Source organism: Peromyscus californicus, unplaced genomic scaffold (assembly GCF_007827085.1).
Source record: "Peromyscus californicus insignis strain IS unplaced genomic scaffold, ASM782708v3 Scaffold_21__1_contigs__length_65335640, whole genome shotgun sequence".
Taxonomy (NCBI): domain Eukaryota; kingdom Metazoa; phylum Chordata; class Mammalia; order Rodentia; family Cricetidae; genus Peromyscus; species Peromyscus californicus.
In genome coordinates this window covers 41176158-41193394 of record NW_026294514.1, presented here as the reverse complement: position 1 = coordinate 41193394, position 17237 = coordinate 41176158, and the positions used below count along the sequence as shown (strand labels likewise).

The 17237-nt window shown below is 44.2% G+C and overlaps 1 protein-coding gene and 1 pseudogene across 1 annotated transcript in view; both read left to right on the top strand.

The window, feature by feature from the left end:
* L3mbtl4 (L3MBTL histone methyl-lysine binding protein 4) overlaps nt 1-17237 on the top strand; it is a 448777-nt gene that overhangs the window by 15904 nt on the left and 415636 nt on the right. The gene's annotated exons all lie outside the window — the stretch shown is intronic.
* LOC128118038 (40S ribosomal protein S24-like) lies at nt 13709-14121 on the top strand (annotated as a pseudogene).

The following is a 17237-nucleotide window of genomic DNA, read 5'->3' as shown; positions in this document are numbered from 1 at the left end:
GGGATTAAAGGTGAGTGTGCCTCCCAAGTATTGGGAACAAAGACATGAGATCCCAAGTGTTGGGTAAAGGTGTGTGCCACTACTGCCTGGCCTCTGTGGCTAAGTAGTGGCTGGCTTTGCCCTCTGACCTTCAGGCAAGCTTTGTTTGTTAGAGCTTACACAAAATATCACCACACTGAAGGTAGGATATGAGGCTCCACTTAGCAGCTGCTGGCGGGAAGAGAAGCAGGGTAGCCTTATAGACAAGGATGATTTCTGCTGCCTCCACTATGGGCCGCCTCCCTCTTTCTGTCCTAGGTATGACTAATGTACCATCCAGCTTTCCCCTACTGCCACAAATGAACTCATGAAGAGGAGGTTTATTTTAGCTTATGGTTTCAGAAAATCCCAGTTGACGGTCATGGCTGTCCATGGCTGGGGACACTGGGAGGTCACAACCAGGAGCAGTGGCAGGAAGTGCTTGGTGAAGCAAATAATTGCATCATCAACTGGCTGCATAAGAGCAGGGAAGGGGTTGAGCTACGTGTCAAGGGCATATTCCAATCCATAGGACCATCCACCAGGCCGGCTTGCTAGGGCTCTGCCACCTCCCGGGAGTGGCTTACGAGCAGACTATGCCTTGAACACATGGGTCTTTTGGGGGTGTTGGAGAGACACACTTAGCAATCTTATACTTGAAACGGAGGCCCTCAGATTTAGGGCCCTTCTGGCTACTACTAAAGCTGTGTATGAGTTTATTGAGAATTACTATCTTTTAATTTCTCACATACACACAAAGCCTAAACTAAGGACTATGCATTAGCCTCTCCTAAGGAGATTATCTTAGTCATGTGTATAGGAGGGAGACTGCCTCAGGGGAAAAAAATGGAGTTCATGATGGAGAGACAGGCATAGCAAACAGACAGTGTAGAGGAATTAATGTGTTGTCTTCTCAGATGTGAGATGTCATGATGCTCCTTTGTAAAAGGTTTTGGTGATGGATCACTGGAAGCAATTGTTCTCTTGATTTAGTTCAGATTTATTCTTTGACAATTCACATTGCTTGTATCCACTCCTAAATTCCCCCCATTTTCCCCATACCTCCCCCACACACCCTGCCCCTAACCTTCATGTCCTCTTTTAAAAAAATTTAACCTACTGTGTCTGATCAGTGCTTTCTGCTGGAATGGTGACTGACTGTTGACTTGGTCTTGAGAAGGTGACCGTAACTTCAGTGAGTTCACAAGTATAATGACGCGGCATATCCAGAAGGCAGCGTCCCCCAGCACTCCTCTTGCTCTTAGATCCTTTCTACCCCCTCTTCCGCAGCGTTCCCTGAGCTGGAGGAGACCTTGACAAAGACGTCTCATCGAGGGATGGAGAACTCAGCAGCCGCTTAGCCTCAGCGCTTTGATGAGTGATAGCCCTCAGCCATGACTGCCGCTCAGGGTTGAGAATGACACTAGCTGATGGAGTGGATTGCTGGCCCGGCTGCACGGAGTTGAAGGGTGAAGTTCTCAGATCCCTCTGAGCGTGGCAGGCTCCACGGGGAACCCTGTGCAGGAGGGCCACTTCGGAGCCACTGGTCTCTGCAGTCTCGTGTTCTTGGGGTTCTGTCCTTTGTTGGTTCTTCCCTTGGACACACCCTGGTCCCTGTCACTCCACTGTGGCCTCTGCTGCACAAAGGCTACTTTAACTCTGAGTCTATTTGGAAAGTTGCTGTGGGATGCTCTGTATGTCAAGTGTGTTGCTGATTGGTCAATAAATAAATCACTGATTGGCCAGTGGCCAGGCAGGAAGTATAGGTGGGACAAGGAGGAGAATAAAGCTGGGAAGTGGAAGGCTGAGTCAGAGAGACACTGCCAGCCGCCACGATGACAAACAGGATGTGAAGATGCCGGTAAGCCACGAGCCATGTGGCAAGGTATAGATTTATAGAAATGGATTAATTTAAGCTGTAAGAACAGTTAGCAAGAAGCCTGCCACGGACATACAGTTTGTAACCAATATAAGTCTCTGTGTTTACTTGGTTGGGTCTGAACGGCTGTGTGACTGGCAGGTGACAGAGATTTGTCCTGATTGTGGGCCAGGCAGGAAAACTCTAGCTACAGGAAGGTTTGTGTCCCCCCCCCCCCGCCCCCCCCCGCCTTTGGGACTCTTTAGACACAGCAATTTGAAGCAAGAATGGGATTTCCACTTGTTCTGCCACTTTGATTATTCTCACGGCTGTTGGAAAGGAGCTGGTGGTACGCAGCAAGAGTCAACGTTAGTTTACCCAGCTTTGTTTGCTTTTGGTTAGCACAGGCCGCTTGTTGGTCTCAACTGGGTTCTCCATGAGACACTGTGCTTCTGGTCTGCTTTCACTTCCAGCCTCTCCGAGTATGGACCTTTGAGTCTTGATTTTCCTGTTGACGAACTTGTGAGGGCCTGTCTCCTGTCCCTCCGAGCAGGCCTGCGATGGTGCAATATTGTAAAAATATCTCCTACATTCTAAGAGACTGGAGTCTTTGCTGGACCTCACAGTCAAGGTTAATAGTACACCTTGAAGCCGCTTAAGATTTAAGACTGCTGTCCTACTGTGCACTCTGACTCTTGTTTAACCTGCTCTTAAGGGAACAATTTAACAATCAACCTTCCTTGCCTCAGATTTCCAGTGTAATCAACTTTTGCAACCCAAGATAATGCACAGCTTCAATCTCATCATCCTTGCCCCTCCCCCCTTGCAGACAATGCGTGTGTATCTTTTGCTGAATGTAGCAAACACAGAAGTTAAGAGCAACTTCCTAAAATCCACCAGAAAGGTTGAAAGTGGCCACGTATGGGTATTGGTGGATGAACAACGGTGTTTTTGTCTGGGTCATTTGGGCCTTTTGGAACCAGTGACTATGGTAGAACTCTGTTAAAGAGTTCTGTAAAATATCATATTCCATCCCCACTTGATTATTTCTATGCTGTTCAATAAACACAGAGCCAAACCCTTTGTTAGGTACAGACAGCAGCACTCACACGTACAGACACACACACCGTCACACAACAAGACAAACACACAAAGACAGGCAGACACAGGGACAAGTTTATAAGAAAACCTTCTTCAGGCACACACAGATTCAGACTCATAAAATGGATGGAGAGAGGTCAGAAGACACAGGGAGCATGGCACAGAGAATTCACATGTGGACTAACTGTTGGTTAAGCGACTCCAAGGGGGGAATGCATTTCTTTCTTTCTTTAAAGTGCTCGGTGAAATGTTGGTGACTCAGTGTTAACCGTGGATGTATGTAGCCTGGGCTCAGGTCTGCTGCCGGCTGTGCCTGTTCCTCGCCTTGTCTCTCTCTGCTCCTTTGAATTTGGCATCTGTCAGTTTGGTTGCTCTGCTCATGTGTTTATCAGCATTTTCTTCAATTTAGTTTTTCAGAGTTCCCAGCATCCATTTTACACTTAAAACAGCTGTATCTTTGGTTGAATAAGCAAATGTTTAAAAATGTGCCCTTTTTTCTTTGGCCCCTGGGTTGGCTTTGCGTAGCTGTGTGGACAAAGGCAATGTAGGGTTATTTCAGATGTGAGACCAAAGGCAGCAGTAGGGTTGCTGTCAATGCTAAATGACGTTCTAAACAAAACATTTAGCACATGCTACAAACATAGCCACTGTTTAAATAACTGTCAGCAATGGCTTGCCAGTTGTTATAAGTACTTTTATGTATTATAATATTTCCCTGAATGGGTGATACATTTTGCTACTGAAGAAATTGTATGCTTATTCCAAACAGGAAGGCCCGAACGCATGATGAGACACACATTCTATTCTTTGGGAGCACCTTTACCTGCCCGTGTCTCAGGGGTGCTTTCCACACCATCTCAGTGCTTGCTAGGTCTGTTGTTAGTTGCTAGAACATACACACTAAAGCCACATATTTCTGATCTTCGCTGGTAGAGGGAAATTTAGATTGTGCCAGGTAGACTTGAGAGGCACCTAGTACTGTTCAAGGTCCAGCTGACCTGGTGGGCAGTGGCAGGGGAGGGTGTCAGAGTTGCAGTGGGAGCTGTGTCACCCCATGGGGACACTGCCAACTCAGCTGCCCCATCTCATAGCCTGAGGTCCTGAGTGGTCAGTGACATGCTGTGCAGAGAGGGATCCATACTGACTTGTGAGATAGACTCCCCGTGAGACTTCTGATTGTCCATGTGGCTACACTTTACAAATTATCTCAATACTATTAAAAGAATGGTTGTTTGTAAGAGTAAAGAGACTCAGTCTGGATCATTTGGAGATACTTTCTCACAACTACTTAAATACTCCAGAGACTCTTTAGAATGTGAGCTAGTGTTGTTCAGATCAGAATAACATTGTGTTTTCTTACTTCATTAGTATTGGGTTATTGTTTTTATATAAGCTGATGACATGAATGCTCCAAGGTATGATTCAGTAGAAGGTTTTTATTGAAAATATGAGGGAGGGAACCACCAGAGGCATCTGGAAGAGCGTAGAGCAAGGAGAGAAAGTAGTAGACTGAATATGTCCGACTGGTCTTGGCCATGAGGGGAGAGAGAATGGGGAGCAGAGTGAGAGAGGAAGAGAAAGAGATGACCGAGAGAGGGGAAGGAGGGAGAACTAAGAGATGAAGGAGAGAGAGAGAGAGAGAGAGAGAGAGAGAGAGAGAGAGAGAGAGAGAACTAAGAGATGAAGAGAGAGAGAGAGAGAGAGAGAGAGAGAGAGAGAGAGAGAGAGAGAGAGAGAGAGAGAGAGAGAGAGAGAGAGAAGAGCTGAAATAGCAGGTTATAAGGACTATGAGAAATGGGGGAGGGAAGCCCATGATGGAGAAGTTTAGGGTGAGGAAGGGGCAGGGCGAGAAGAGCCTGGATGCATGCCCTCGTGCCCTCTGAAATGTGTAGCAGGTACTTGTGATCCAGAGGGAGCCTGGAGGCCAGCATGACTTTGCTGTGCTAACAGGCACCAGAGATAGCCGCTCAGCCTTCTGCCAGTGATAAAAGAAATGGGTCCTTTGGTAGAGGGCAAGTGGCTTCGCAAGTTCCAGAGGTCTGCTGGCTTTTGTCTAACTGCCAGAATTTGGACCTGACATTTTTAACCCTGGGGGAAAAGTCAGTAATTTTCATGCACTGCGAGCATGCCAGCGTTAATACTGTAGGTGGCTGGGTTCTCATCTTGATCTTGTTCAAGTTCTTTTAATAGTTTGAGAAAGAAATGCTTTCATAATGCCATGTTATTTTCTGCTTCTTTATTATAGATAATATTCCTGGAGGTTAATTATAAAAGTAACAAAAAGTAAACTGAATGCAGAATACCCATATACTATGGTAACGTATTTAGCTCCTGTGTACAAGTGATATCCCCACCTTAATTTTTCTTGTTTAGCTGTGATTTTACTTACCTCAAAGTGAGAGTAATTTTGGCCTCTCAGATGCTGCTACTACTCAGAGTATTTTTGGGGCCACGATTATATTAATACATCAAACACATTGCAGTGTGAATTTTTAAGCCTGGGAACAGTAAATTGGTTGGGTAGGCACATATGTCACAAGTTGATGTCAAAACATCATTTTAATAACAATATTTCTTAAAATAAAAGAGAACATTCTCTGACCCTGGGCTGAGCAATTTTCTTTCTGCGTTTCTTGATATGGGGTGTATGGCTTCTCCACCAATCCCCAATGTCAGTAACAGTGGGGTGACTATATTGTTTATCCTTGCCAAAAGAATTTTTAATGCAATATGTGGGGAGCAGATGGTGAACCGGAATCAGATATAGTCAGCTCTCCTGCTGAGTTCTGTGATGGAGGCCCTGAGGAAGACCATGAATAAGAATCATTTGTCAGTACCAAAGGCAATCCAAGGAGCAAGGGTGTCCATGAACTTTTAGGAAAATAAAAATATCTCACATTCAAAGATTCTGGGCCTCTCAGCTGAGTGAATACTACACTTTGGAGTGTAGTATATCACTTAAGATTGATACCCTGCTGTGTGTTCAGCCTGTTAAACTTGCCTTTAAGAGAACAGTGTAACAGCCAGCTTTATTTGCCTTGGATTTCCCATGTAATCATTTTTACAACCCAAGCTAATGCATAGCTTTAATCTTAACTTATGTATTCTTCCATGCCCCTGAGCTAGAGACCAGTGCATGTCTGTGTGTGATATAATGATAATTTGCTGAAAATACCTAGCCAGTTGAAAGCAATAAATATCCACCATAAGCGCTGCAAACAGCATGCCGGTACCACTTGATAAAGGGTATGTTTGCAATATTGTTTGTTATTTTGTTCCGTTGGGGTCATTGATTTGATGCCTCGTAAAACTCATTAAAGATTCCTATAAAGTATCCCCCCTTTCCTTCCCCCTGTGATAATTTCTGTACTGTTCACATAGAGTAAAGCCCTTTATGAGGGAAAAACGGAAGACGCAGGGATAGAAGTGGAGAATTCACACTTGGGCATGATTTGTTCAAAGTAATCCAAGAGGCAGTCGGTGATTTCCTTCCCTAATGTGACACAGGTTAATGTGATGTCTCTGAGGTTGCCCTCAGTGCCTTTAACTGACACAAGTGAGACTCTCACAATGTTTTATACAATAAGGGAACAGGCATTAGGGAAAGACATCCACAATTATATCAGGCTGCTAAGAATAACAAATTTGATAAGGAATGAGCTATGTTCAGTGTATTGAGGAATATGCATTATTCTTCTGAGGTAGCATTTGCAAATGCTGTGAGCAAATATCTTCCGTTTTACCTCATGGAATCTCACAGATGTGAGCTAAAGAAACTTAAAAGGGTGTGTAGAGGGGAGATTTAGAACCAGTGTATTTTTGGTGGTAGAGTGAATTATTTTTCTTTAAGAGTCCCGGTTCCTCCCTCAGTACATTTAGAAAATTAAAGTACTAAATAAATTGTTTGAAGTATAATAGTTTCAAATTCAATAAATAAATAGTTTAAAATCCAGTAAGTCAATATTTAATACCCAGTTTCTTTTTCCCCACACCATAAGTGTCGTAGGCTTTGATTATGCAAGGTACAGTTTGGGCACTGGACAGTTGGTAAACGAAATGGGTGCAGATCCTATGTGGCGCCTATAACTGAGCTGGGAAGAGCCCATCAATAAATGGTGAGCAATACACAGGTAGATTATGTAGTGGTTTGAAAGATGTCAAATGTTATGTGGAAGTAAAGTAGAAAAGAAACAGAGTGGAAAGTTCTGGATGTGCTGGGCTGTTGGTAGCATCCTGTATTCCAGTAGTTGTTCGTAGAACTTGCTGAGAAGGGGAAGGTAGAACAGATTGATCTGTGTGCGTGGAAAAGAATTCTAGGCAGAAGGAGCAGCTAGGAAAGCAGGGCTGGGTCACAGGATGGGGACTTGTTAGAAGGATCATAAGGAGACATTGGTGAGCAAGAAGAGAAGAGAATGCTGGCAGCTCAGAGAAGGGAGGCAGGGGTGGAAGAGGAGAGCCCTTGACTGCTCAGCACTTGTAAAAACCTCCAGTGTACTTTGAGAGGCAGGGGCATCCCTGGTAGGGGTTGGACGGAAGGCTGATGTGCATGGACTTTGTAGTGGCCTCTGTTATTGCTGGGCCAAGGGGAGTGTTTTGGTGGTAAATCAGAGGAATGTAGAAGCAGCGACATCCCTAGTCTGATGGGGCTGTTGGAGGTAGACTTTGACATCGTGTACCTGGTGTTGGTTTCGTAAGCAAGCAGAGTGTGTGAGAGTTGTAGGATCATGGAGGCTTCCCTCATAATTTTAAAGGAAGGCCTGGAAGACTAAGATTGAGTGTAGGATTGGAGTCCCTGCAGGCAGTCCCTCACAGGGAAATGCCTGAAGCTATGAGGGTGAAGCCAAGCCTGTTATGGAGACTTCAGGGTGTTGAAGATGTCAGTGTACTGGGTGGTTTTGTATGTTAACTTGACACAAGCTAGAGCCATCAGAGGAAGGAGCCTCAGTTGAGGAAATGCCTCCATGACATCCAGCTGTAAGGCCTTTTCTCATTTAGTGATCAATGGGGGAGGGTCCAGCCTATGGTGGGTGGTGTCATCCCAAGGCTACTAGTCCTGGGTTCTATAAGAAGGTGGTATGAGTGGGCCAGGGAAGCAAGCCAGTAACCAGCTCCTCTCCATGGCCTCTGCATCAGCTCCTGCCTCCAGGATCCTGTTCTGCGTGAGTGCCTGCCCTGACTTCCTTCTGTGATGAACAGCAATGCTGAAGTGTAAGCCGAATAAACCCTTTCCTCCCCAACTTGCTCTTTGGTCATGGTGTTTCGTCACAGCAACGGTGACCCTAACTAAGACAGTCAGAAATGTGGAATGTCTGCTGAGGAAGTCTGCAGGCGGTGGGTAGAGCCAGCTAAAGAGAAGCCAGTGTGGGGTGCAAAAGGCAAAGCCATGGGAATTTGGCTGCTCAAGTCTTTTGAGCTCAGATCATGGTGTTATAGGCTCTAATGCCAGATGTAGAGCTATAGTATTTCCTGTTTGTCCTGTTGCGTCTGGTCCTGCCTTTGGTTTCCTTCACCATCTCCATACCTCCATCATTCCCTTTTGGAACAGGAAGGTTTGCTCCCAGCCATTAGACTTATAAACATTTTCATTTTTCACTTTACCAGGATTCATAGCTAAGAGTTTGACTTGATCTCAGGAGAGACTTTGAATTTGGGCTTTTGAACACCGTTGGAACTGTTAAGACTATGGGGAATTTTAAAGTGGGACTGAATTCATTTTGCGTTATGAGATGCATGTGAGACTTTTGTAGGGCAGGGTAGACTGTTATGGTTTGGATATTAAACGTTCTATTGACTCCTCATGCGTTAAGGGCTTGGTTTTCATCTGGTCATGCTGTCTTGGGAGATTCTGAAAAAGTTAGGAGCTAAAGGTACCAGACACTTGGGGACATATTGCCTGTGGTTCCTTCCTGTCACCTTCTCTGCTTCCTGTCTACCATGAGTAAGCCATCTCCTCTGTCACATGCATGAGCTGCTGTGACATTTAAATACAATCAAATAATCAAGGATTAAACTCTCTGAGACCATGAAAGAGAATAATTTTTTTTCTCATTGAAGATGTTTATCTCAGGTATTTTGTCAGACTGATGAGAAAGCCAGTTCATAAAGTGACTTTATATAATATTTTAAATAACTCTGTGTATGTTTTATGTTGCATCAGTTTTTTTTCTCACAGAATTTAAACATTTCAAATTTCACATTTTTGAATTAGGAATGCTCAGCTTTAGCAAAAGTCCATTCTGTCTTGTTTCCTCTCTCTGTTCTTCCTTTGTGCTTTCTTTAAGAGCTGTATTTGTTTTCACTTTGTTCTTTCTCCTAGAGAGTCAGATAATCTGTCACTACATCTAATGTCCTTACGTTTTTAGCACTTTATATCTCTTTGTACATTTTCACGGTGTGATGGTCTGAATGAGAATGGTCTGTCCCTGTCTTAGGGTTTCTATCGCTGTGAAGAGACACCATGACCATGGCAACTCTTATAAAGGAAAACATTTAATTGAGGTGGTGGCTTACAGTTTCAGAGGTTCAGTCCATTATCATCATGGTGAAGAGCATGGTGGCTGGGAGTGTGGAGACATGCAGGCAAACATGGTGTTGGAAAATTCTACATCTTGATCCAAAAGCAACAGGAAGTGAACAGAGTCACTGGGAGTGGCTTGAGCATGTATGAGACCTCAAAGCCCACCCCTGCAGTGACACACTTCCTCCAACAAAGCCACACCTCCTAATAGTGCCATTCCCTTTGAGGGCCATTTTCTTTCAAACCACCACTCTGTCTTTCTGTCTGTCTGTCTATCTGTCTATCTGTCTATCTAGCTATCCTAGTTAGTAGAACTGTTTGGGAGGGATTAGCAGGTGTGCTCTTGTTGGAGGAGGTATGTCACTGGGGGCAGGTTTCAAAGTTTCAAATGTCCACAGCCATTCCCAGTTAGCTGTTTTATGCCTCATGTGTGTGGATCAATACATAAGGTTTTAACTACTTCTCCAGTGCCATGCCTGCCCGCCTGCTGCCATGCTGCAAGCACAGATGATCATGGATTCCAACTCTCTGGAACTGTAAGCCCCAAATAAACTTTTTAATAAGTTGACTTGGTCATGGTGTCTTATCATAGCAATAGGAAAGTAATTAAGACACAGAGCTACTCCAGTGCAAGGGCAGATGTGGCCCAATCCCATCTTGTTACTTTATTCCTATGTTCTATTCATTCAACGAACTTGGTGAACAATTAGCTAGGGCCATGTTCTAAATGTTGGGGGAAGGATATGCTGATGAACAGAAAAAGTTGCCATGCCTGACTTTGTGGAAACTACGATGAAGTTAGGTTAGGTCTTAAGTATGCAAGACAAATGAATATACAGTCAAATTTTATCACATTAATTTTGTAAGGCAACTTCTCACTATGAAGCCCAGGCTGGCCCAGAATTTGAGACCCCTTTGCCAAGCAGACTCACTCTCCCAAGTGCTGGATTTCTAGGTGTGGAGCACTCAGCTCAAATTCTTAATGATGGAACTGAAGCTGGCGTGGTAGTGAGTCAGAGGGGCACACTTGAGGTGGCTTCCATCACTGACAGAACATCCTTCCCTTGGAAATGGGACTTGATTGACAAGAAACAGGAAGTCCAGTGAGCATATAGGTTCCATGTGCTGGGCAGGACATAGGTTCTGAGGGCATTTTTCTGGGCTGTGGAAATTCACTGTGACTAGTGAGGCGATACTGAAGAAAATGCCTCATGTGTGTGGATCAATACATAAGGTTTTAACTACAAAGTGAAGTTGGAGACCTTGGGAGAACCGGGGAATATAGGACTATGTGGGTCTTAGTAATGGTTTTGGGGTTTCACTTAATGTATTGACAAGCTGTATATGTCTGGAGCAGAACAATAGTAAATTCTCAGCCAAGACCCAGACCTTGAAAGCAGATGTCTTTGAACTCTCAAGTTCATTGTTTGTACATAGATTCCCCCATTGCTCCCTGAATTTGTTACATCTGCCTATTTCTTGGTGCAGGTCACAGCTCATGTCTATTCTGCCTCCAAGTCCTGCTTGGTTCTTCCAGGTTCTCCTTCATGCTCTCTGCTGCTTCAGTTTTATTGTTGCAGTTAAGCTATCATCCTCTCATTAGGTAGATCAATATTTTTTGACTACCTCCTATGAGTCAGCCATTATTCCAAGTGCTTGAGGTACAACGTCTATTTGCAGTGTATTAATAATGACAGATAAATAAAGCAGTTATGGTGAGATGTGCCAAATACCGCTGTGAGGGAAACTCTGCCTATGAAAGTATTCATTGATCTTCCTGGGAATGGAAACAATCCCAGGATGCTTCCTAGAAAGTAATATTTGAAACCTGACTGGCCAGTATTGAGGGTTGGAAGTGGTAGGGAGTGAGAAGAGAGTAAGCAGGTAGTTTTGAGCACCATTTGGCTAGGGTTGAGATCACTGGTGTGGTGGTTTGCATAAGACTGTCTTCCTCTTCCACAGGCTCATATATTTGAATGCTTGGTCATTAGGGAGTGGTGCTACTTGACAGGGATTAGGAAGTGTGGCCTTGTTGGAGGAAGTGTGTCACTATGGGTGGGCTTTGGGGTTTCACATGCTCAAGCCAGATCTAGTGTCTCTCTCTTCCTGCTGCCTATGGATCCACATATCAAACTCTTAGCTGCCGGGCGGTGGTGGCGCACACCTTTAATCCCAGCACTCGGGAGGCAGAGCCAGGCGGATCTCTGTGAGTTCAAGGCCAGCCTGGGCTACCAAGTGAGTCCCAGGAAAGGCACAAAGCTACACAGAGAAACCCTGTCTCGAAAAACCAAAAAAAAAAAACTCTTAGCTACTTCTCCAGCACCATGTCTGCCTGCATGCTGCCATGCTTCCTGCCATGATAACAATGAACTGTACTGTAAGCCAGCCCCTATCCAGTGTTTTCCTTTATAAGAATTGCTGTGGTCATGGTGTTTTTTTTCATAGCAATAGAGCACTGATTAAGACAGCTGGTATTTAGGTTTGAATCTGAAATGTCCCCATAGCCTCATGATCTGGTCCTATGTGGTCCAGATGCGGGTGCTGTTCTGGGATGCTGTGTTACTGCACTAAAGTGAGGATGGACTGGGTGTTACAAGGCACTGTTCTCTCAGCATCGGGACCACCATATTCACGAAATCTGCAGCACCATCACAATCAGGCCTCCTACAAGAATAGGATGGGGAGGGTCCAGCCACTCCTTCCAGTCATTAGCATGCATTCTGCCCTGACTTCATGTGACCTTGCAGTCTCAGGGACGCATTAGAATATACAGACTGAAGAAGACTAGGGAGAGAGGGCTCCATTTCTGCCATCATCCTTGCTGGATGAAGACTTTACAGTGTGGTTGCATTGGGGCTGTCTACCCTCTCGTTGGTAACCCCTCACTGATGCTCTGTATGTAAGCTCAATAAACCCATTTGCTCCCCAGGGTGTGGTAGGTTGTTGTCTTAGTTAGGGTTTCTATTGCTGTGAAGAGACACCATGATCACGGCAACTCTTATAAAGGAAAACATTTAATTAGGGTGGTGGCTTACAATTTCAGAGATTTAGTCCATGTCACCATGGTGGGACATGGCAGCTGCAGGCAGATATGGTGCTATCGAGGTAGTTGAGAGTTTTACATCTTGTGCAGGGAACAGGAAGTGAACTGAGACACTGGGCAGTATCTTGAGCATAGGAGACTTCAACACACTTCAAGCCCACCCCAACAGGGATACACTTCCTACAACAAAGACACACCTCCTAATAGTGCCATTCCCTTTGGGGGCCATTTCTTTCAAACCGTAACAGTTGTGCTTTGGTTTGCTGTTAGGACCTTAGGAGAGAGAGTAGATGTTACCCCTTCCCATCAGGGAGAGAACTTTAACAACACTGGTGAAACTGGATCACCAGGGATGAGCCTTTGATTATTGCTGCCTAGATCTTAGTTTTAGCCTTATTCTCTACTTCATGGTCTTCAATAATGTGAATAGTCTGCCACACATTCTCACCACTATGATCCGAGTTGCCCCACCACACCTTCCTCACCACAATGACCTGCAATTCCCTGAAATCACAAGCCAAATAAATCTTTCCTCCTTAGATAGATAGTTACAATTGTCAACGTCACACAATCTGAATCATCTGAGGAGGGAGCTTAATGGAAGACTGTCTAGAACATATTGGCCTGTGGAGGACTGTCTTGGTTGTGTTAATTGAGGTGGGAAGACCCCCTCTATCCCCAAATCTGGACAGTACCATTGGGCTGGACCCTGGACTGAACGGAATAGAGAGAGGAAGCTGAGCAGCAAACATATATGCATTTGTTCACCCTCTACTCTTAACTCTGTGACCGATGAGACGAGCTGCTTCAAGTCTCACTGTTCTGACATCCATAGTGATGGATGGTAACCAGGAAGTGTGAGCTGAAATAAAGCCTTTCTTGCCTAGGCTGCTTTTCTCAAGGTATTTCATCACAGCAACAGTAAACAAAGCCAGACACCTCTTTAACTTGTTTCCGCCAGGTGTTTTGATTACAGTAGCACAAAATTAACCAATTCAGTTGGTTCTGTAGGATGTGAGGTCAGGAAGTAGCTTGCAAACTAATATAGTCTGGCCTTATCCTTAGCACAGGGGGGGACATGAATGGGACTAAGCAGGGAAGAACCAGATCACTACTGAAAGGGGCACATCTGTCCTCTTTTCCTCCTTGCCTGCTGGAGGCAGTTGCCATCATGAATGACATAGTAACAATCCAGAGCAGAAGTTCAGACTAACTGTCGGCTTCTGAGGAAACAAATGATCACTGGTACCCTTCATCCTGGGAAGGTAACAGTACCAAAGACAGAAACTTGGGAAAAGCTAGCCACATGTACAAAAGCACACCAGATGTTATCTTTGTACTTGCATCCAGAACTCATTTTTGGTTGTGACAATAAGCTTCGGGAGTTTCTTTGAGTTGTGCAAAAAAGAATGAATGTAAACACAGACTCAAAAGACACGGATTTTATGAGAAGAAAAAGACCTCCAGGAAACAGGGAAAGGAAGACAAGACCAGAATGAAGGTCAGGGGACTGGAGAGGACAATGTTTGTGCCGGCAAAAAACAAAAGGAGTGGAAATTCTGCTGTGATGGCACACATTTCTAAGGAGAGGATTAATAAGCTGTCAAAACTTTAAACAAATAGAATTTTTTTGAGCACATAAAGGCTTTATTGAATTGTGTTGGACATGAATCTCATTTGAATATTGAATTAATTGAAAACCTTACATCTGAATATTTCTTCCATGGAGTTTACTCTTCTTTATAAATCTCATTTGGCTTTGTGTTTTAATATTTAAGGTAACAATAAGAACTGATAATTGAAGAGGAACTGATGGTGAGGGGTATGAGGGGGCTGAATGGTAAATGGACACCCTTGTTATGTGGGAGTTGGGGCCATGGCAGAGACTAGAGAGGTATGAGAGGAGCTTAATGGTAAATGGGCAGGCACCCTTGTGATGTGGGAGGTGGGGCCATGGCAGAGACTAGAGATGTGGTGTGTGGTTTCCTGTTGGGAGCAGGACTGATTGTAGAAGGGAAGTACCACTTAGTGGCTCAGTCTCAAATTTACCACCCTGCTGGTCTGAATTTGACTATGACCATTGTAGTTTTAAATACAATAATAGGAAAGGTCACCTGCCTTTCAATGAAGACAGCTCTTTGTAGTCATCTGTCCTATATATGTGATGACACTCTGGATATTTATTAAACACTATGCAGCCAAAAGTTAGCGATTTCGCAAATGAACATAGCCTCAAACTTGCCCTATCTTCAAAAGAGTACATTTGTTTTGTTTTTATTTATTTATTTTTGTTTTTGCATCAAAACCAAAGTTTCTCCTCTCTCCTCTCCTCCCAGTTCCTCCCCCTCCCCAATCCACTCTTCCTCTATTCAGACCTCCCATGAATATCAGCCAGCCATGGTATATCAAGTTGCAGTGAGATTAGGTACCCTCCCTCTCACCTATTAAGACTGAATGAGGCAATGTGGTAGAAGGAATGGGTCCCAAAGGCAGGCAACAGAGTCAAAGACAGCCCCTGCTCCCTCTGTTAGAAGTCTCACAAGAAGACCAAGTTACACATCTGTATCATATGCATGCAATAACATGAAGAGGGGCTGGGCCAGTCCCACGCTGGCTCCCTGGTTGTCAGTTCAGTCTCTGTGAGCTCCTATGATCCCAGGTGAGTTGGTTCTGTGGGTTTTCCTGTGGTGCGCTTGACCCCTCTGGTTCCTACAGTCCTTTCTCTCCCTCTAGAGGATTCTCCAAGCTCCACCTGATGTTTGGCTATAGGTCTCTGAATCTATTTCTATCAGATGCTGGATGAAGTCTGTCTGATGACAGTTGGGCTAGGCATCAATCTATGAGCATTAGGAATATCATTAGGAATCATTCATTGGGCTTTCTTTTTTTAATTGCCAGTCATGTTTGGTTCTGTCTTGGGTCTCTGGGGTATCCCGCCTCTGGGTCCTGACTCTCAGGGGTAGGCTCTCTCCGGTGGTATGGATGTCCAGCTGGGCCGTCATTTGTTGGTCACTCCCACAATTTCTGTGCCATCTTTATCCAGCACATCTTATAGGCAAGACAAATTATAGGTTGAAGGGTTTGTGGCTGGGTTGGTGTCCCAGACCCTCCACTGGAGGTCTTGCCTGGTTACAGGAGATGGTTCAGGCTCCATATTCCCCATTGCTAGGAGTCTTAGCTAGGGTCACCCTCATAGATTGCTAGGAGTTTCCATTGCACTAGGTTTCTATCACATCCTAGAGATGCCCCCAATTCCAGTTGTCTCTCCCAGTGCTCTGCCCCTCCATCCTCCCCCCCAATCCCTCCTGTTCCCATCCACACTTCCCCTTCCAACCTGCCCCCATCTACCTTTGAAGTCTATTCTGTCTCCCCTCCAAAGTGAGATTCATGCATTCCCTCCCCTTGAGCCCTCCTTGTTACTTAGATTCTCTGGGTCTGTTGATTGTAGCATGGTTAACCTTTACTTTACAGCTAATATCTGCTTATGAGTGAGTCATATTATGTTTGTCTTTCAGGGTCTCTGTTACCTCACTCAGGATGATCTTTTCTAGTTCCATCCTTTCCTCATGAACATAGATGCAAAATTACTCAATAAAACACTCACAAACCAAAACCAAGAACACATTTAAAAAGATCATCCAGCATGATCAAGTGGGCTTCATCCCAGAGACGCAGGGATGGTTCAACATATGAAAATTTGTCAATGTAATCCACTATATAAACAAACTGAAAAAAAATGATCATCTCAGTAGATGCTGAAAAAGCCTTTGACAAAATTGACAAAATCTAACACCTCTTCATGATAAAAGTTTTGGGAAGATCAGGGATATAAAGAAGATACCTAAATATAATAAAAGCAATATATATCAAGCTAATTGCCAACATCAAATTAAATGGAGAAAAAGTTAAAGATTCCACTAAATCAAGAATAAGACAAGGCTGTCCACTCTTTCCCATATCTATTCAATATAGTACTCGAAGTTTAGCTAGAGCAATATGACAACTGAAGGAGATCAAGGGGATACAAATTGGAAATTAAGAAGTCAAAGTATCGCTGGGTGGTGATGGTGCACGCCTTTAATCCTAGCACTCGGGAGGCAGAGCCAGGTGGATCTCTGTGAGTTCAAGGCCAGCCTGGTCTACAGAGCGAGATCCAGGACAGGCACCAAAACTACACAGAGAAACCCTGTTTCGAAAAAACAGAAACAAAAACAAAAGTCAAAGTATCATTATTTGCAGACGATATGATAACATACATAAGTGACCCCAAAAACTCTACCAGGGAACTCCTACAGCTGAGAAACACCTTCAGCGAAGTGGCTGGATATAAAATGAACTAAAAAAAATTAGTAGCCCTTACATGTACAGATGATAAACAGGCTGAGAAAGAAGTCAGGGAGATAAAACCCTTCACAGTAGCCACAAATAATATAAAATACCTTGAGGTAACTCGAACCAAGCAAGTGAAAGACCCATATGACAAGAATTTTGTTTTTGAAGAAAGAAATTGAAGAAGATATCAGAGGATGAAACAATTTTTATGCTCATGGACCAGTAGGATTAACGTAGTAAAAATAGCCATCTTACCAAAAGCAGTCTACAGACTCCATGCAATCCCCATCAAAATGTCACCACAATTCTTTACAGGTCTTGAAAGAACAATACTCAGCTCCATGTGCAGAGTAAATTTTGCAGAACAT